Genomic DNA, 21,153 nt, shown 5'->3' on the forward strand with positions numbered 1-21,153 from the left:
TCATTATGAATGCTAAAGGCAATCATCAATGATACGCCTTTCAGTCAAAATCCGTGTATATGTCAAGTCAAAACTGATTTTAAACTAAAAAAAAAATTGAAAACAGTAAATTAATCATAAGCTTCTTTTGGTTAAAAGAATTTTGGGAACAATTGCGGCCATTTAAGTTTTTGAAATTAGTTGTTACGAAAACAAGATGTACAACACTCTTCCTGTCTCTGCTGTGGTCGCCAGGGAATCTGAATATCTCCAAATGCTCTCCATATGTCTGGCAACTTCAGTGATCCCTTTTATTTTGGTGTGCCAGGGTAGATGAGTTACATTCTCATCCGATGTGTAGCAAAGATGTTTTACTCAAGCAAATTACTGCACTAAAAATTCCAGGAAAAACCGAACAAAGAGGTAGATCTACGACTGTAGCGTGTCTAAATTTGGATTAGAAGAAGCTTGCCACTCGTTCAATCATTACCGCCAGCAGAGGAGCTTTAAAGTAAGCTATAATGATGCATAGGTGTGCAGAACAAAAAAAAAAAACAACCTCCTGTTGTTGAAAATCACTCTCTGATACAGGGTGTTGCTGTATGTGAAAGTGAGCGCTACATGTTATAATTGTTTATTTGTCTCTGTTCAGCTTGATGGCAGCGTGTCACGTCTATTTCCTGGATCTGTCTGTGAGGGAGTGATTCATGTGGACAGCAGCACAGATTGCGCTGGTGGCTGGTGATTACTCAAAATAGCTCTGCCACATTGTGCAAGTTCCCGTAGGCGTGCACGCGTAGAAGAGCGCTTGCATGAATGCCCTTAAATGTTTGTCCCCGTGTCTGTGCGCTAACAAAAAATGTCTGCTTGTATGTGTACATTCCTACCTTCATGTGCATACAGTCTGGGATCTGGCGAGTTTCTCTCCACCCACCCATGGTGGGCCTCTCTCAGCCAGATGGATGGTCTCAGCCAGTGTCAGCGAGGTGACAGCTGGCTGGCCTGGCCTCTCCTGGCCAAGGATCTGGATTCTATCCTCTGACAGCTCCTGATGGGTGACACGTTCCCCCCCCCCCCCCCCCCCCCCCCCCCCCCCACACACACACACCCCAAACCCACCCATGTGCTTGCTTCATGGAAACTCACGGTTTACTGGAGAAATCGGTGACGTCTCGCAGCATGCTTTAATGAAATGTAAATGATATGAGCCACACCCCGGTGAGACGACGCCTGAACTCTTAAGTGCTCTTAAGGAAGTAGCCACCCTACTGATGATTGACTAATTAGGGCTTTTTCAGCGGCAGTAAAACAAGTTTTACACAGGAAAAGAGTAATAGCTGTTCCACTCCAAACTGAAGTTAAGACAACAGGTCAGACTTCAGACTGCAAAGCAATAAGAACTTATGTACCGTGTCAAAAACCTCATTAGGTAAGCTGCGCACATCATCGCAAAATCTCATGAAAGTCATAATTTAGACTAATCCAGTGCTACTCTTTTTACTTCACACAACACCCGGCTCTCCCTCCTGCCTCTTCTGTTCTCTCACTCTCAGCCTTAAGTGGCCTCAGTATCACAGTCCTCTCGTTTGAGAGGCTGGCAGTGTAAGCTGCAACGACCGGAGGAGTGCTGCTGTAACCGGGGAGGGTGTGCAGGATCTTTATAATGTGAGTGTGTGTGTCTGTGTGTGAGTCATTACATTCAGCTTCCATTCGGCAGGCTGCAGGCTTCAGCAGGACAGAGATGGCTACGCTAAACCAAGCCTGTGTTAATGAGACAGCTCTGCAGGGATGAGAAGAACACACACAGAGCAAGTTTGAAGACGTCTTCTGGCCTCCCAAAGGTAATTCCCTTAAATGAAAAGCAGACTGCATGCGAGTCATTGTTGCACCGAGGGGGTGAGGATGAATGGTGACAGGGTTGTATTTCAACACACCTCCCCACGGTCTTATGTCGGGCCTGAGATGAGTGGAGGCAGAGGTACCTTGTTCAGACACACCCTGCCGATGCTCTCCTTACCCAATTATCCTTGACTAGAATGACTTGTGTAACACTGGCTGTGTCACGCAGCTTTAGAATGGATTCTTTATCCTATCAAGGCCTTTTCATTTTTCAGATTAGGAGGCGCTCTTGCTTCCAACCAAGGACGCCAACAGGACTGAAGTACTCCACATCTGGGAGACATTAGGAACACATGGAAGAGGCTCATTTAAGGCTCTTGTTAGCTCACCTGGTGCTTTAAGTAGGACCATTAATATTGAGCTACTTAAAATATGAACAACCCTCTCTTCTCATGTCTGTTCGATGAGAAATTCTCAGTGTCCCTCAGTGTGCACCAGCATGTCCATTCCAGGCTTGCATCTCACTATCAAAGTGGCTCAAGCTGTGATTTGGAGCTAATGGGCTTTCCAGATGTTCTCCCTTGTATTTCATTGAATCCAACACCTCTACAGGCCACTGTCCAGCCATAAATCACAGGGTGCATGCTGCATGAGAAGAATGAGAGGATGTGGCTTGATGCATAAGTTACATGCTCGATTCATGAGCTCATTGCGAATATCTTCAGAACCCGAGCAGAACAATTAGCTGTTACCTTAACCCCAGAGGCCACAAAGTCTCTTAAAGGGCTTTGCTATCCCCTTTATAAGCTCTGAAGGCCCAGCTCAAAGCCGCAGGGACAGCAGAGCTTTATATGAATGATTTGGTTTTATGTGGTATTCTTGGATGACAGTCCACCACGAGTCACTGTTCAGTGTTAGCAACAATTCACGGCTTTATTTGGTTCTGCGAGGGAGCTTCAGGTCCAAGTGTCTCCGATTGGTTGGGTTGAACAGATGTCTGATAAAATGTTCTTCTCCCATCTATCCAGTGTAAATGTGCGGTGGTGGTTGTTATTAATCTCTGTAAAGCATCAGGCAATGTTTTCATTCCAACCGCTGAGCCAGAGCGAGGTTCCAGCAAGAATTACATCCATATCAATATTCAAAATGCTGGCTGAATTGAGCATTTAATCGCAAACACTCATGCATCCATTGTCCAGGTAATTAAATTATCTAATGGGCTATTTTTTTGTCCTCCGTAGCCAACATTATCCAATGAGAATCTCAACCCTGAGCTACGCTGAGGTTTTATTGCACAGACCCCTCGCTGATCCGAACTTTTCTGAATCCATACACAGAACAAATCACACAAATCTATGATGGTTATATTTCACTCCGAGTTTTCTCTCCAAGTGAGATTTGGTTACTGAGGCCTTTGGGAAATCATGCCATTTTAAATCTTTCTCCTTCCTGAAAGAATGTCACCTCCAACCCACTTTTTAAGCTTTTATAAATGACCACTGGCACGTCTAAAGTCTTTTAATATGCAATCCATCTGTTTTTTGCCTCATATACGGGAAATGAGCCGATCCATAATCTGTACCTGCGCTGGCGAGGTCATCCGACGCGGTGACGAGAATGACTGATCTGGTGTTAAGGTTTATCTTTCTATGAGATTTTCGCTTGGCTTTGATAGCCGAGAGGAATGATTCAATCAATGGAAAAAAAAAGGTGGGGGAGGAAAGAGATGTTTGTTTCCACTGATCCACTTCTCACATGGTATTAGACATTTCCCAAATAGCTCCCCACCCATCATATGTAATGGTGTGTGAATGTCAAGTCTTGTTTAACTGAGTGAGCATTTTCACACGTATGTTTTAACCTCTGTACGGTAAAAGAACCTCTAAATCATATTGGGGTTTTTTTATTATCAACTCTTATTAATAACAATTCTGTATATAAATTTCTTTTTGGCAAAACCTGCGATGATATAGTGATGTGTGAGCTCCATCCACTAAGCACTTAAGCTGTAATGAGTATCAAAAGCAGCTCCAGGTCTCCATAGTGACACCTCGAAGCTTGGCACTGTTGTCCCCAGAGAGCTGTGTGCCAATAATAAAGCCCAGAGCGGCTGCGCTGACTGTCAAAAGATCATCCTGTTATTTATTCTGTACAAATTACTTGCATATGTTCACCACCGCCTTGCCCTCAAGGTTAAAGCTCTCATCCGAGCCCAAGGAGGGATGAGAGAGCACAGTTGGCAGAGTGATAGATCTACTCTCAGCTGCAGCCGCTAAATGTTATTTCTCGTTTCCCATCCACACCTCGAAGCAAAGTCCAGGCACCGGCATAAATGAGTTCCACAGATATCCCTGTGAAATTTTGGCTCATTCTCGGCCTGTTTGCGATCACACCTTTAGATTCCGATTAAAGTCAGATCAGAAGTAACTCGAGAGAACACCTTCACACGGCAAATAATTACCGTCAATGTCATTTGCCTCAGTGTGATAGGAAGTGGGGGAAGTGACGAACTCTGGTTTTTCAATATCAAAGGAGAGGTTTTGGTTATGGGGATCACTGTGTGTGATGAGGGAGGGGGTGGCTGATAAATTAGGAAACTAAGTGGAGGAAGTAGTCCTGTGGTTCTACAAGGCAGCTGGAGATGGAAATCTGGATGCCATGTCCCCAGGTTTGCACAGGTCAGGCTGCTTTGTGGTTGGTACAGACACTAGACAGACTAACATTAGGCCCTTCTCTGCAGAAGACAAAAGTTGCAACAGCCATTCACATTCATCACAGGCCTCATAAATGTCAGCAAAGGAACTGCTGCAGACATGGCATGCAAAGGTGAATATAAACAAAAATAGGTCATAACCTGGATTCCATTACAGTACATAGTGTGGCGTCCTGCCCCAGCTTCCATTCGGGCTCTGCTGTTGCTCCACTTGCGTAACGTTGGCTAAAATGGAAGATCTATTTGTAACAGCCCTTTAATATATTATGCAAAGGTCATATGTAGGAAATAAATCAAAATCTTAGCTTTGCTTTGGCACCAGTTCAGGTAACGAAGTCAAAGACACCTTTGAACAACAGCACAGACTCTGAACCAGCAATAGCAAACACAGTTTTATTTCACTTCCGAGTTGTGTTCCAGGAAATTTTATGGCATTTCAGGTCACTGGCACTGTTTGTTAGAGAACTTTTCATATTTAATAAAAATATATTGATAGCAAAAGCCATTAATAAAAAAAATGGAGCACATTCGTCTCTTAAAGTCTGGGCGGTTCCACTGGGAATAGTATATCCACGTGTTCCTTTCCTTGACATTCTCCCTCACTTTTTAACAAGCTGGCAGCAGCACGTAAAGCCCTCCTCGTCTAGAACAAGGTTAATGCAACTCTTCTGATCAAATTCTCAGAGGAATTCTCCTGATCCAAACGTAAATCCGACTGCAAGAAAAGTAAATTAAAAAGTAATCTTCATATCATGTATGGAGGCTTCAATTCCTAAAACCAGTCTGGATACAGACTAATCAGTTATACTTGTTTTTATATGAGCCAGTTATCCCCTAAATGGATCCTAATTCATATTCCACTGTATCAGGTGTCAGAAAATCCTTACTTTTCTTTTGTTCTTTCATGTTTCAAAACTCATTTCCTCATTGTAACACGATTGCTTTCCTGACTAGGACGTACCGATTAAAATAAACACTTTGATGGGTTGCTTTTGTTTTGAAATATGGATCTATTACAAATGGGCTCCTGACAAATAAACACATGCCTGGCTTCCCTAGAGGCTGAGAGGGGCTCAGATGGAAAACAATGCCATAGCGATCATAAAAGAGAATAGAAAATCCTCTGCATGTCATGCGCTCCTACCATATCCATCAGCTTGAACGAGCTGTTTTAGAAAGGGTGGACAAAATATACACATCCCTGGATTTGACAAGGAATTATTCTAACCTCCACTGGAGAATAAATCCACCCTCTCCTAATCCTGTGGTAACTGCTGCTCACATGACATACCTCATACCCGCTGAAGTATTTTACAGATTCTTTCTTGTTTTGCAACATGTCATGCTTTGAAAATCTGTGTCCATATAATTTCATTGTAAAGTCAACAGATTGTGGTTTTAATCCCAACATTCCACAGCATTGTGGTGCTGTCTCCCTCTCTGTTTTAAGCGATGAAGGAGGAGATGGCACGGTAGTTGTTTTATTAGTATCATGGATGGATGACCAAACAGGCATACGTCTGTTTGAAGTGGCACTTGAAGCTTCTTGTTGGAAAGTCAATCAAATGAAGACAAACAAGGGAAAAACATGGAAAATGACCAAAAAAGAGAATGGAACAAAGACATGAAAAATTGCCACAATAGCAGCAAAACAATAATGCTGCTATTTATAAAATATAGTTCAGCATTGCCAAGAACTGGGGCTTACAATTTAAATTTTCCTACCCTTTTGCTAATTTTACAAATATACTCTTTTCTAGAACCTTGCTTCAGTCTGGGGACCCTGATTGAAAAATTTCTACCTGTCACTGGTCTCCTTTAGAAAAACATGTGTTTGGTGCTGTTTTAAGCGGTGATTGCATGCAGCTTGATGTCCAGAATCCATGACCCTGAGCAAAGCTCTAGTCATTTGAATCAGAGCTTTCACTGGAATCTGCTGCAGTCACAGAGGAGCTGGACTCAACTCACCTCTTCTTTTCCTTGGACTTAACAATAAGTATGTGCCAAGGGACAAATATGTTTTTTTTTCTTTTACTGCAAATCTTGGATATGATTTTTTTGTGCAAATTTAAAGTTGTTTTCATTAACTCATCACAGGGATGGATGTCATGATAATTTTGAAGCTATTAGTGATTCCATTAGACTTTTTTCTTCTCCCAGGGTGGAATACTTGTACAGCATAGATCTTCAGTGACTTAAAATCTTCTCTAATCCAGACAGGGTTCAAACACATCCACTAATAGCAGGTAAAATGTCCCTTAGCAAGTTGCACCTCAACCAGATGCTTTTAGTAGCCGTGAACAAACTTCTGAATATTTGATCACTCTTTGATATTAGCCTGTTTTATACATTCCAAAACCTGTTTTGAGTTTTGAGTGTTTGGCATCACTGTCCTGTTGGAACACCCAACTCTGTTCAAGTTTCAGCTTTTTAGCTGTTGAAGAATTTGGAGATAGCCCCACTTCTTCATTATTCCATCCACTTTGCGTACCAGTCCCACAGGTAGGGAATCAGACCCGGGGCATGATGGTACCACCACCATGTTTTACAGCATTCTCAGGTGTGAAAGTCTCACTTTTACTCATCCAGCAAACCTTTTGTCATTGTAGCCATATAGCTCAATATTTGTTTCATTTATGGCCTCATCTATTTCATCTATGTGGGCAGCAGGGGATTCTTTCTTGGTCAGCACCGTCTTAGTCCACAGCAATGTCACTGGTGACAGCGATGCTGGTGTTCCAGCAGTTTCCAGTTCATGGCAGGCTTGAGCTTTGGGGTTTCTGGGTTTTTCCTGAACATCCGATTTCCTCTTAGTTTGTGGCTTCTTGGAAAAGTGGTACCTTGGAAAAGTGGTGACCTATCTAAATAACCTTCCTGAGTTCCTTCCTTTCCTATTGTTCTGATTATTGGTCAATTCAATGAATGCTACAAAATAAATTAGTTTTGTATTAAACAAAGAAACTACCAGTTGTAGTCAATCATGATCAATAATGAGAAGTTAATAGGCCTTGGCCTTGCCAAATTGAACATTTTTGTAGATCTTTCAGCATCACTTATTAAAACATTTATATGAGGGTATGCATATATTTGAGTCTGTATGTATACTTTTGATCCAGTGTGGATCAGAGAAAATTCCCTCAAAAAATTCAAACCTGTGCACCCAGTTTGTGTTTTTAATGCCATTAAAGGTGTGTGCTGTACAATCATCCCACACTGGAAAGACAGCAGTTCAAAGAAATCAGTAAAAGCCCCAAATTACCATGAGATGTTTGCCCACGATAAGCAGATGTAAACTCTGGCCACTACTATACCTGCTTCCTTCATTTCTCGCTCTCTCTCTCTCTTTGTATTTGTACTAAAAAAATGTGGACACCTACTGTTACAAAGCTATAGCTGTAAAGTGAAACAGTGCATGGTGCTTTTGGTTTATTCACACACTGGCTCACTGTAATTATTTTGCCTTCACCCTTTAGTAGACTGTAAATGCATTCATCTCTGTGACATAACACAGAAATCATGTCTGTCAAAAACAACAGCACAGTGTCACTTCAGGCATGCCCTTTTGCAGGAGTCCAAGGCTCAGATCAGCTGCATTGCATGCTTCTTCTTCAGTATATTGTACAGGCGTCATAGCACAGGCCCCTCTGCCCTCATAAACACATCCAGAAGGGAGTGATTATTTCTCAAGATGTGGAGATCGAGGACTTGCCAGTTCATGCCTCTTTATGAGTGTTTTGCCATGAAGGCTTATTCCGTCTCCCAACGCTTTTGTTCCTCTTGTTAGAAGAGATGCTTATCCCATTTACTCTGTGGGCCATGTGTCTCTTTCACCTTGAGCTACAGCAACTGAACCGACAGAAATGACACTGTGGGTTTCAGAGCTTGTGTCTCCCTCTAATGAAACGCACCATATCAAGTGTCCGCTAATTAGTAACAGTATTGCAGGTCGTAAAACATGCCATCTCCTCTAATCAGCAGTGACACCATCGTGCCCGCATTCTCTCATGTTGCAACATCGGGAATGCATTTTCATCTCATGTGGTGCTTCTCAGCCATGTTCATGCATTTTTGAGGAGACCAATTTGTCCTCAGATTGTGAAATTCGAAGATGTAATAAATCAGAACATTTTAGCTGTGATATAATAAGTGGCTGAAGCGTGGGCTTTGGAGAATGATTAAAAAATGTGCTCAGTCACAAGAACGATTTTTCTTCTTTTTTCTTTTCTTGGAGGAGAACTCCAAACTCTAAATTCCAAGAAGCAAGTTTGTCATTATCACGCTAAGATAAGGCTTGATGAAATGTCTTACTTCATTTTCTCCTTTTCATATCTAGATTTAATGATAAAATCGAATTGTTCTGATGCTTTCTACCCAGCTCAAATAAAATGTATTATGTTTTATGATGCATTTTTTCCTCCATGCGCACACCTCTGATTTAAATTGTATTCTAGTGGGGAAAACGAGAATTTGCACAGCTGCAATTCCACGACAACTCTGCTGATGAAGATCTTGTATGATTTACATCTCCAGAACAGTTCCAAAAAAGACCTTGTGGTGATTATTTTCTGGGGGGAAAAGGAGGAAATATGTTGTGAAAATAATAGAATGATTTCATAAACAGGAGGCAAAAAAATGTAAAAGAAGTCCAATTCATTATGTCTCTTTATTTTATTTTGTTCGACAGCATGACTTGCTTTACTGTAATATAGTCTCTGTGGTGTGTGCAATGCAATCTGTGCTCTCTGGAGTCAGTGAGACTGAATAATGAAATCATCCCTACTCCTCAAAGACCTACTCATCTCCCTGAATACCTGTCATTTTAATTATAATACTACTGACTCTTTTGCCAGACCTATATGAGCAGAATCAGTCACACACAATTGGACTTGGCAAATGTTTATTGTGCCAAATACTAAATGGGACCCTGGGGATATTATGTTTCATATCACTTTGTCTCTAACTTCAAAGCTGCAGCTGGTAGTCAAGTGACATTTTTCACTGATCTTACTTGTCATGCTAGGCTAAGGCACAGGCACAGTGAGAGAAAAAAAGACCATTAAAAAATAAAATATCTACAGAAGTCATCAGTTAAAATCTGCAGACAAACTATACATAATGGCGAAAAAAGGAAAAGTTAGATGACAGAAATGTGAGAAGTTTATTTAGCAGCATGCTGTTTGACTCTTGGCCGTACGACAGAGCTTTTATTATTCTGCTGCGTCCCAGTACTCCTCAAACGAACCCACTTAATTAAATCCTCGAATGAAAATGTGTTTGTGAAAAGAAAAGAGATATTCCATGCAGAAAACACTTCTGCAGACAATTCATGGCCCCTTGTTTTCCCAACGAGGGCTTCTTTCACTCCAACCCAGATTGTGTCTGTGTTTGTTGGCTTATAAATCGGTGGATTTATTTCCAACTGACTTTTATTTTTTTTTCCTTCTACTTTTCAGAATCTCGCTAGACTGTGGTGTATTTTTATATCGCTGCAAGCTGACAGTCATAGACCCAATTTAATACGAGCGATTAAAATATGCAAGACACCCAGTATTCTGCACGTGACAATGTGCTGGGATTTTACTGGACTAATAAGGCATCTTTTTTTTTTAGGTCAGGAGATGTTTTCTTGGAAAGACAGTCTTGATTTGTTGGCAGCTCATATTTTGAGGATGGTTGGTTAATGGTTTGAGTGCTGTGATACTGAAATTTGTAATTTTACCTCTGATAATGTTTTTCTGAGATTGCTTGGGATGAAATGATAAACAGTGTTTGATCGTTATCCGTTTTAACACCAATATTTTGCAGGACACCTGCTGAATAATAATATATCTGATTTCTTTTGAACATTATTTTATCTGTTTCAGTTTGAAATTAGATTACACAAGTATGCTTAGGAGACAGCTCGCAAATTCCAGTTTTTATTTTTGTCTGGTGTAAGTTCTAAAAATACAGTGTTGTGTAAAAGTCTTGAGCAACCCCTCATTTAAAAAAAATATTTTGCTAGAAAATGGGAAGCAAGTGCAGTGTTTCACTGAAATGTGGCCAAACATACATGGAAATACGGTATTTAAGGCAAAAGTTTGCACAATTCTAAAGAGCTTGAAAGTCAATATTTGGTATGACCAGCTTTATTCTTCAACACAGCCCGATCTCTCTTAGGTAAGCTTTCTTGTCATTTCTTTAAATAGCCTTCAGAAATAGTTCTCTCGGGTCTTTGAAGGGCATTTCAAAGCTTTACTTTGAATGCTGGCTGCCTTGACCCCACACTACTTCAACAATAATAATAATAATAGTGTTTGGTCCAGGCTCTGATAGTGTTATATTGTGTGTTTTTTGATCCAGGTATGCTTTTCCTGCATTTGAAGTGTGTTTGGGATCATTGTCATGCTGAAAAATGAAGTTATTGCCAATGAGACCCTTTCCAGGTGGTATTGCAGGGTGGATCAAAATGTGATCCTACTTCTCTGTGTTCATAATAACATTAATTTTGACAAGGTCCCCAACTCTGGTTGAAATCCAGTTCCAAACCATGAATGTAAGCACTCAATGTTGTACCTCTTTCCTGACCTCCAAACATCCCCCCTCCAAAAGAACTGTTGTGACTGATTTTCTGTCCAGTTCTTGTGTAATTTGGCATACCTCAGCATCCCCTCTACTGAGATCATGTCTAATGAGTCCTCAGCAAACAGTAGATGGATGGGCTGAAGAACTTAAATAGTCCAGGTCCTGTATGACTACTTTGATATAGATGTTTTATTTTTAGGAATACAAATTTTCTTGTTTAGCTTCCTCTGATTTTTTGAGGACACATTGCACAACATGTTGAGATATGCAAAGTTTTTAGCTAATAGCTCTTTGGGACTCATGATACTGGTGCAAAAGTACTATCCTGCTCAAACTGTGTAATCTATGGCATTTTTAGAAGCAAAATATAAAGAAATTCGGGGTGGCTCAAGACTTGCACAGTAATGTACACCCACCAAGAAAAGAAAGTGTGGTGCTAAAATGACATCTAACCTCAGGGGGATACCATTAAATGTTACATCCTGTCACGCTGTCATTAGCACAGGCGTCTTGTCATGGGTATATGTGCTTCCTTCTGCACTGTGCTATGGTTGGCTGGTGTAGTTTGATAGCCTACATTAAACCACCAGCAACAAGGTTTGTGGATTACTTTTATTTGTTTGGTTGTTTTCTTTTGCTGGTTTATGCATGTAAATCTTGATCAAATCTTCCACAGCTTAATAACTGAGAAACTCACACCACATTCATCCGTAGATGTATAAATAGCACCACAGGCAAGAAGAAAAATATGTATCTTTTGGATGCCATCAAATGCTAATACAGGTTGTTACAATTTGTTAAAGCTATTCCTCCTGTGTTATAATAGTGGAGATTTGTTCCAAACCACAGATTGAATCATGAATAATGCGGCTTTTTTTTGTGTGCGGATGGTTCATGGTAAGAGATATTTTTGGCGCAGGGAGTCCATGGCAGTTTGTGCTGTGGAGGGAACATGCATGATCTGATTGACTTGACTGGGAATCAGAGACCAAGAGTGCATTAGCAGTAGAGACATGGCGCCAAAGGAAACACCTTTAACATGAATTGCATGTTTCAGCCGTTGCAGCATTATGGTCACTTTTAATCTAAGCTCTGCTAGAAAAAAAAACCAAAGCATTGTGTCTTGTGAAATTCAGTAAATTGAATGATACATGTTTTTCTGGGGATATTTATGTGGTGAAATAATAAGATGATGGGTAATTTGTCTTTTAAAAAAAAAAAATTTATCCTGCACATTTAGATTTGCCTTCAGAGGCCAAATACCTTCTGTTAGGTGGAGCCCACTGGAGCGGAGAGCAGGAATGTGGAGAGGGATGGTAGCTCTAAAGTGTGTTTACTGTAATGAGAAGCAGACAGAAGGAACTCTGAGCTGCTATTGTTGTGCACAGGTTTGCTTTGGATTCCCGTCTCACCCTTAGGCTACAAAGCCATGAATATTTAAATAGGAAAGGGACTTCCTCTAAGCATCAATCAAAACCTCATCTATTCAATTACTGGCTTCAGATCTGAGATGCTCAACCAGCAGCTTCTGATGAGAAGAAATTTTGCCCGTGGCAATGCCCGTGAATATTCCAACCATGTGGACGATCAGTCAATTAAAAACAGCCCCTCAATGGCTGGCAGACTTTCAAGAGTGAAAAGTTGCTGGATAGTTATTCAGTGACACTGAGCTTGGAAGAAAGTTTAAGTCCATTGAATAAGGATCAGAATACAGAGGAATAATCCCAATAAGGAAATATAACCCCCGTTGTCTTGCGAAAAAAAAACTGTAGGCGGTATGAAACATCTAATTCAATATTTTTTCATGAAGTATGTTGAATAGGCTCAAATTCAAAGGCACTTTGTCTCCAAGCACATTTCAGCCATGATAAATACTGAGGGCTAGCAGTGTTTCTTTTTTATTCGAAAAGTTCAATTGAAACTGTTTTCGTGCGTGGGTGTGTGTGGATACAGAGAAAGGAGATGAAATCAGATACACAAATAACAATGTAAAAAAAAATGATGATGATAGTGATGAGAAAGGAAAACAACAGCTTTGGACACCTGTTCAAAGGCATTCTGTCAGGCCTCCACCATGAGAAAAAGATGAGTCACGCTGGCAGAGGATCAGTTGGTCGGAGGTGTGTCATTTATAGCGGCCCGACATCTCTGTCAGTGAGCGATTGCACAATGCTCCCACAATCTTTTTTAACCACAACAACAACTGGCTCTGCCTGCTGAGAAGCTGTGCTTGACACAAACCTATCCTCTGTTAACAAGAGCCAGGCACATCAGCCAGAGTGCTGTTCTTGGCAGTCAGCGCCGGTCGTCTATGAAAGACAGATCGTGCAGCGAGAGGCCAGAGGACTGGGATTTTTACAGCAACCACGGCAGTGCTTGGTTAACATCATGTTTACTTTGTGTATTATCTTTAGAAATTATTACTTCCTCATCTTTATTCATGCTAATTGGGTTAATCAAAGATCACAGCGTTGTATCCTGTAACAAATGGCTGTTTTGGTTTTATAGGAATGAGAACGCCAGACTTTGCCAACACAGCAGTGGGACCAATGACCAGAGGAACATTGCACTAAACACACTGATCAAAGCCATAGTTAAACATCTTGGGAATACACCTGCCCGCTTTGTTGTCAAGAGCTAAATAGAAGGATCAATGCAACTATATGTAAAGCAAAAGAAAGGAGATATTAATCCTAACATAGCATAAAAAGTGATAGCGAGGTTAAAAGCTAGCCAAGGTAGCTAGCAACAGAGCTAATATATCAATGCTAAGCTCATTAATCATCATATCTTTTCTTATTGTTTCTTACTATTTCCAGGCTTTCAGTCGGTTTCTTCTAAGCAAGAAGGCAAATACTGAAGAGCTTCTGATGTTTTGCAAAGTAAGTAAATACATTTACAGTATAATCGGCTACACTTTGCTTTGAAATTCTGCAGTTTCTTCACTGGTTATTTTCCCACGAATGGGAATGAGCGTATTCATTATCAGACATTACACTGACTTCGTTGCAGGGTAATATTTTCACTTTCATGTGATATTAATTGAAATGTTATGCAGAAACCCACTAAAAAGATGATGGTAAAAGATTGTCAGAGTTGAAAAGAATCTGCAACGCATTAAGAGCCTCGCTCCGAGGAGCAGATGAAAGGCACTGCCCTTATATTAAAAGAACTTCTGGGGAGGTGAAGGATTCTCCTCAGGAGAAATCAGAAACACTCTTTTCCCACTGGCTCACTGACAGTAACTCACCAGGCTGTCAATCCATTTTAATCAAATTACTGTGATGTTTCAAACGGTCTATTTGAAAAGTGGAATGACATAAGGAGATTGCTAAACTCACATTATGGAGGCTGTTTCCAATCAGATCTGCACAATATTTCATTGTCTTTGGAGCTTTGCTTTTAAGGGCTAAGAGTATGAGAAGAGATGAGCGCAGAGACGAACTGTGCTCAGCGAGATCTTTGGCAATATCATCCAATCCCAGATGTGAGAGGAGGGAGTGATGGTAAACATGGCACAAATTATATGGAGCAGTAAATTATTTATGAATTGAAAGAAGGAACATGTTTGTTTTCTTTAGCACGCATGAATGACAACCGCAGCGTGTTCATGTGTGAACTGCGGGTCAAACTCCAGGGACGATCCATGTGGTTTTGCAAGAGTCGTATCTTTGAGGTGTTTCGCCAGATGATTCGGCTTGAGTTATGTTGAGTAGGATAATATGGAATCAAAAAAATCGAGCTCTAAAATAACACGTGAGTGTGTTCCAGGCAGCACACATTAATATAAGAGTCCTGGAGTAAAGTGAGCTTGGAAAACATGCCGTAGGGTTTCGTTATAAGCGATGAAAAGCAGATCGTCCCAAAAAGTATCAGCTAAGTAGCTGATAATGTCATTTATCCCAAAGGTGGGACGTGGTTAACAGGCACTTACCATCAAAGCGTGGAAAAAGAGAGATCATCTCTTGTTAAGCTATGCGGTGAAAACCTTCCTAACATGTACACCATATGTTTTTTTGCCCCTCTTGAGCGTCATAAACGTGTTGCAGGCTGCGCAGGCACAGCGTCCTGACAGTGAATCACAGAACTCCCTCAGCTCACCTAAATCTTGGCTCCACTCAACACCTCAGCACAAACGGAACTGTTTATGTTGCAAACAGGCTTGAAAAAGCACACGTGTAATGGTGCATTTAGACAAGGGATTTACGACCAGGACGTCAGCAATATTCCAGATCCGCCCAGCGCAGGTTGAAGACAGTCTGTGCCAGATATTTCCATCGAAGTCACCAACAAAGGCTTCTTTGCTATGACAATGAAGCTTTTGTAGATATATCAGCCTGAGCTGCTCACCACTGTCCTCGCCCTCTGAGGCAAACAAGACCGGCCTGTGCCTCCAAAGCTTGCTGAGGTGCAGGAAATGGTCAGTCTTAACTGGGGTTGTAAACTGAAGAAATGAAAGCGCTGGGTGTTGCTTGCATGCCTTGTTAATGAGTTTATGAAGGTTTCACAAGTTTTAGCTAACAGTGTAATTCATCATTCATATCTTCACTTGTTTAGGGAAAATAAGGCCAATGTTTGGGCAAACTTGATAGTTTATTGGAAAGTTTAGTGACAGGACTTGTAAACAATTACACATGTAGAGTTTATGGATTAAGAGAGGGTAAGCAACTAATAAAAAATGTTTTATCTAATCAACAAAAAATTTCTATTACATTTAAGCTGCTCCCTTATACACAGTAGGTTGCCACAGCAGGTAGCTCAGTATGTTTAAACTGGGAGGTTTTTATGCCGGATGCCCTTCCTGACACAACCCCCACAGGGATTTGAGTCTCCTTCCAGAGACAAACTGGTGATCTTTTGCCTGCTAGGCAACTGTGCAAACCACAACACTATGGTCTATTATAAGTAAAGAGATTAAAATAAAGTAGGCCTTTTGCTAAAAGGACTATAAAACTTAAGAGACCTTTGATAAAAGATTCTATGCTGAAACGTGTTTATTGTTTATTCAATAAGTATTAAAATGTTTATGAAGCAATTAGTCAAGCATGTTTTATAAATGTCTCATAAAGAGTGAAAGAAAATTACAAAATTAAAAATACATGACCTATTAGGTTGAGGAGAACATGAATTACTATTTTGTATATTGAGACATGCTGACTTTTAGCTTTATACTTTAGACTGTAAATTTTTAACAGCCTTATTCTTTTTTTTCTGGTCTGTATGTAAAAGTTTACTGACCAGTGTTGACGTGTTAAGTTCACCAGGTGGAGTATCTGTCTGTCTGTCTGTCTTTGGGATATGCCAAAAGATGACAACGACGATGGAGCAGAAGAGCGTTTGACTTTCACCAGCGAGCCCCTCTGTTTGACATCATGTTTTCTTAATGAGAGCCAGCTGCCCCCAACATCAGCATTCTCCTTCATACCAGCATGAAAAAACATGAAAGTTAGAACTTTAAACATGTCCAGATTCCTTTGTACGCCACGGGCAGTATTAGCCTGCTCGTCAGCATTACAATCAATGGTGCCTGTGATCATCAAGGGTGGAAATGAGCGCTTAGCCTTGGAGCACACGCACAGGATGAAATACTGCACATTCATTATGTAAACAATCTGGTTTGCTGAGCCATGTGCAAGGTTTTTTCCCGGTGTACTGACACCGACATCTTCATAGACAATAAAAATGAAATAAAATAACTAAATAAATAAATAAATTTCCAGGTGCTAATTAATATGCTGTTCTCAGAGGTTTAAAAGCTTTTGCTTCTATGACCAGTCACTGCAGATATAATTTGTTCTATTAAAATCTGTTTCATGCTCCCTTTTCAGTCTCATGCTGCTTTTATGACTTAATCAGGGGAGAAAAAATTAATAGAATTGGTGACAAATATGTCAGTGCTACTATCACAAAGAGTTGGCCACTGATAGCTGCTAACTCCTTGTGGCATCAGCAAGGTGCTGTAAACTTTCCTGTCTTCCATGTCCAATGTTGGTAAGCCTGTGCAAATTCTAGAGATAATGTACTGTTCTCAGCTAACAGGGGTGGCACCTGGTGTGGTCTTCAGGCGCTGAAGCCCATCGGCCTCAATGTTAGACACATTGTGCATTCAGAGATGCTTTTCTGTGTACCTTGCTTTCAATGAGTGGTTATTTGACTTACTGTTGCCTTTCTATACACTCAAAGCAGTCTGGACATTCTTCTTTGACCTCTGTCACCAACAAGGTCTTTTCACCTGCAGCTTACTGGACATTTTCTGTAAACCCTAAAGATGGTTTTGTGAGAAAATCCCACCAGATCAGCAGTTTCTGAAATACTCCAGTAAGCCCATCTGGCACCAACAACCATAACATGTTCAAAGTCCCTTAAATCACCTTTCTTCCCCATTCTGATATTTGCTTTGAACTTCAGCAGGTCATCTTGACCATGTCTACATGCCAACATTGATGGAATTGCTGGCATGCGACTGGCTGATTAGATAGTTGCATTAACAAGCAGTTGAACAGGTGTCCCTAATCAAGTGGCCAGTGAATCTATCTTGATGTATATTGAATGAGATTTTCGAAGAAGAAATATTTCCTTAGCTGGAATAAATGCAGCTTTCCTTGAAGAAGATGTCTGCTTGGCATATGTTGCTCCTAACCTGTATCAATGGTGGTTCACAGATGTGCAAGTTACTCATGCTGTGTTCACTAATGCACCCCGTACCATCACAAATTCTAGCTTTTGAAATGTGTGCTGATAAAAACCTGGGTGGTGTCTTTTGTCATTTGCTTTAAAAACATGGTGTCCATGATTTCTTAAAGAAAAAGAAAGAAAGAAAGAAAGAAAGAAAGAAAGAAAGAAAGAAAGAAAGAAAGAAAGAAAGAAAGAAAGAAAGAAAGAAAGAAAGAAAGAAAGAAAGAAAGAAAGAAAGAAAGAAAGAAAGAACAAACAGAGGATATTTTTTGCATAGAAAGGTTCTGACTTCCATTTGTGGATGTGGTGAAAATGATGTTCACATGACAGATGTGTTTCTGAGGTCATGTAGTGATTTACAGTGATAGAACTGGGTTTCTTTTTATACTAAAGCACCATCTGCGGGTTTAAAGACTTGCTGTTCAGATTTGTTTCTTGCACTTAGGGAATTCTTGATTCTCGGAATCTTTTAACCATACCGTGCACCTCAAACGAGAAATCTTCACTTTTCCATTGGCAATCATTACTTTTAATAGGCTTGGACCTCATCTTTGCTTCTGAAAACCTCTTGCTCCCTGGGACTCTTTTTTTATATATATATCAGGTTGTTTTGCTAATTAACCGTATTAGCTGTGAGATGTTCCACCAGGTTTTTGTTTTGTGTCTTTTTTTGCTATTTTGAAATGCGTTTCATTAAAAACTTAACACTTAAACTAAAAATCATGACCTTAAGAAAGAAGTAAATAGATTTATAAATACCTGTTTCAACAGTTTATATATTGTCTTTGCGTTATTTTCATTTCATTCACCTTTTCTTTACATTTTACTTAGCTTTTCAATATTTTGGTTTTATTTTTTCTAAAAAGAGGCAAATGAAATGTGTTGATTTTAATGTGTGAACCACCCCCTCAAAACATATTTTCACTGCTCTTTTGTTCTGTCACCCGAGTTTATTTTGAGACATTGAAGACACAGAGGCACTGAAGCGCCGTGTTTAGACTACAAGTGATGTCTGTCATAATTTCTTCTTTTACTGTAACGCACTTTGAAGAGCACATGTGCTCTATCATTAACACCTTTGGATCGTTTGTATGTGTGTCTCTCTGTGCCCGCCTTGTCTTTGTGGCAACCCAGTGGGAAAAGTGGAGGAAGCTCTGCCCCCCAACAATATCTGTTTCAACATCCTCTGTGTGGATTCCCTCTGAACTCAACCCCTGACCCTTTCCTTGTCCTCGAGCCTGGGTCCTGCCCTCACACTGCCGTCCATCCTCCTGGGTACGGCTGACCTGTGAACTGCGCTTCGCCTCTGAGGCGACCCTACACAAAGGCTTCATAGGAGAAAAGAAGACAAGACAGAAAGTTTCCCCTCTTTGCTAGTCATGCCTGGGGGTGTATTATATGGTGAAAAGCTGACACCAGCCATTGATCCCAATTTAAAATGTCAGCTGTTGTAATTTGAGTTATTACCTTTAAATATATCATCATATAGCAAAGTTAGCTTTAGTGCGAGCTCCCTTAGCGCAGGATTGGCCACAGTGTATTGATGATTGCATAGCAAACTTCCTAACTTCATTAATTAGGAATGGGTCACTTGGGTCAGTATGTGTTTATTCTCAGGAAGGCGCATCAAGGGGATTAGCACTAATCAGGGGGGATTTTAAACAGCTCTTACCCAGATGGATGATACTCTTGCTTGATCTCTTCACTTTGTACGCCTGCAGAGAATGATGTTTGGTTTGGAAATAAGCATCTAGATAACGATTCTTCTGGTTTTCTTTGTAAACACAAACATATCGGACCTCTCGCTTACCTTTGACCCAAACTGCAAAGAACCAGATTTTTTGAGTGTCCATAATTTTATGCCCACAGATGATAGAGATGATAGACATGTGATTTATGCGGCGTGTTAATTTATTGTCAGGATCATCGGTTCACACTTCAGATTTTTATTTCATATTTTAATATCTCTATATTGTAGTCTTGTGTTACCTCAATCAGTAGTATAATCAGATTGTAAAATACATTGTGATGTACTGCTATACTTTGATGGCCCCTGATGGCTGCTGTCTTTATCATATATTACGTCATCATGTTGCCTAGCAACCTCCTAGCAACGGGCTAAAATGACCAACATGTAACATTTATGCACCTATAACATCTTATAAAAACGTTGTATAATTTTTGTTTCAGTATATCTATCTCATATTGTGCAGTAGTATTTGTAACATGTAGTGTCTCTGTGTGTGTGTATGTGTCACAATGTCCACACTTACATGTATGTGGACATATTGTGATTTAGTAAATGTATCAGGGTTAAGAAAGAGTGTGCGGGGGTTATACTTAAATTGTTGTGGATCACTTTTACTACCTCCAGAAGAATACATTAAATTATGTAGTTACTACCATAATTAAAATAACAGGTCAGTGATAGTGATGTCATTTAATCTGTTCACAAATCTTTTTCTAGCAGTCCAACATACTGTATCTCTGCTGCAAATACCACCAAATGACCCTAAATCAACATCTTTCTGCCAAAGTGTCGACAAATATGAACATTACACTGTTGAGGCTATTGGAGAGCTTTTGCATTGTTTCACAACTGATAGCACAGAAGTACCTCACAATAAAAACAGTTCTGCACCTTTGTACAACCCCAGCTCAACAAATTGAATCCAAAATATACTGTGAAGAAGCATTTTCCAGGCACTGAATCCAGGAAATCAAGTTCCCTGTAGAGCCGCAGAGGAAAAGAAAAAAAGGGAGAGAGAAAAATATTGTCTGTCTGTCTTTGGATGTGGCAGTTTTGCTTCAGTGTCCTGCTGCCTTTTAATCACAGAACAGACATGCTTTTCACTTTGTCCGCCTTTAAAGAACAGGGAAAGAAGACCGTGGCTGTCAACAGTGTTGTAGCCCTGGTGTTTGTATAGTGTGTGGCATGCATGTTCTCCGATCTGGATATGTGTTCTGGTCTTCATTAGACTCAGACTGAACATCTTTGCGGCCTGACAGAGAGATCCTTTCATGTGTCCCCTGCCTGGTCCCACTCACCAGAGCCTAACCAGAAACATGCCACTGCCCAGGGCAAGGTCAGATTTCTCACCATACCACAGCATTAAAGCAACATTGCTTTTCCTAATAGAGGGGGAAAACACTCTGGTTATTTTTCATCAGTCTCACAGACAATATATTCCATCTCATCATATTGATGGAGTAGCAGCACAAAAGTCCAGGTGGAAGTAATCTGGAGGGAGCGCTTGTCTCTGCTCGATGATCTCACTGACCCGAAACTCGCATGAGAGCGAAATTTGGAGCTTTCAAATTGTTCAGGTTACGATCGGTGTGATCTCAAAAGGGAAAGTGAAGTCCATCAATTTTATTTTTTT

At 40.4% G+C, this 21,153-nt stretch overlaps 1 long non-coding RNA gene across 1 annotated transcript; it reads left to right on the forward strand.

Moving 5' to 3' along the window:
• Positions 1-1,610: 1,610 nt before the first annotated feature.
• Positions 1,611-17,907, forward strand: LOC101465770 (uncharacterized). The gene is made up of 3 exons (XR_191358.3): positions 1,611-1,820; positions 13,915-13,977; positions 16,352-17,907. It is a non-coding gene; the product is annotated as an uncharacterized LOC101465770 (long non-coding RNA).
• Positions 17,908-21,153: the final 3,246 nt, after the last annotated feature.

Source organism: Maylandia zebra, linkage group LG16, assembly GCF_041146795.1.
Source record: "Maylandia zebra isolate NMK-2024a linkage group LG16, Mzebra_GT3a, whole genome shotgun sequence".
Lineage (NCBI taxonomy): Eukaryota > Metazoa > Chordata > Actinopteri > Cichliformes > Cichlidae > Maylandia > Maylandia zebra.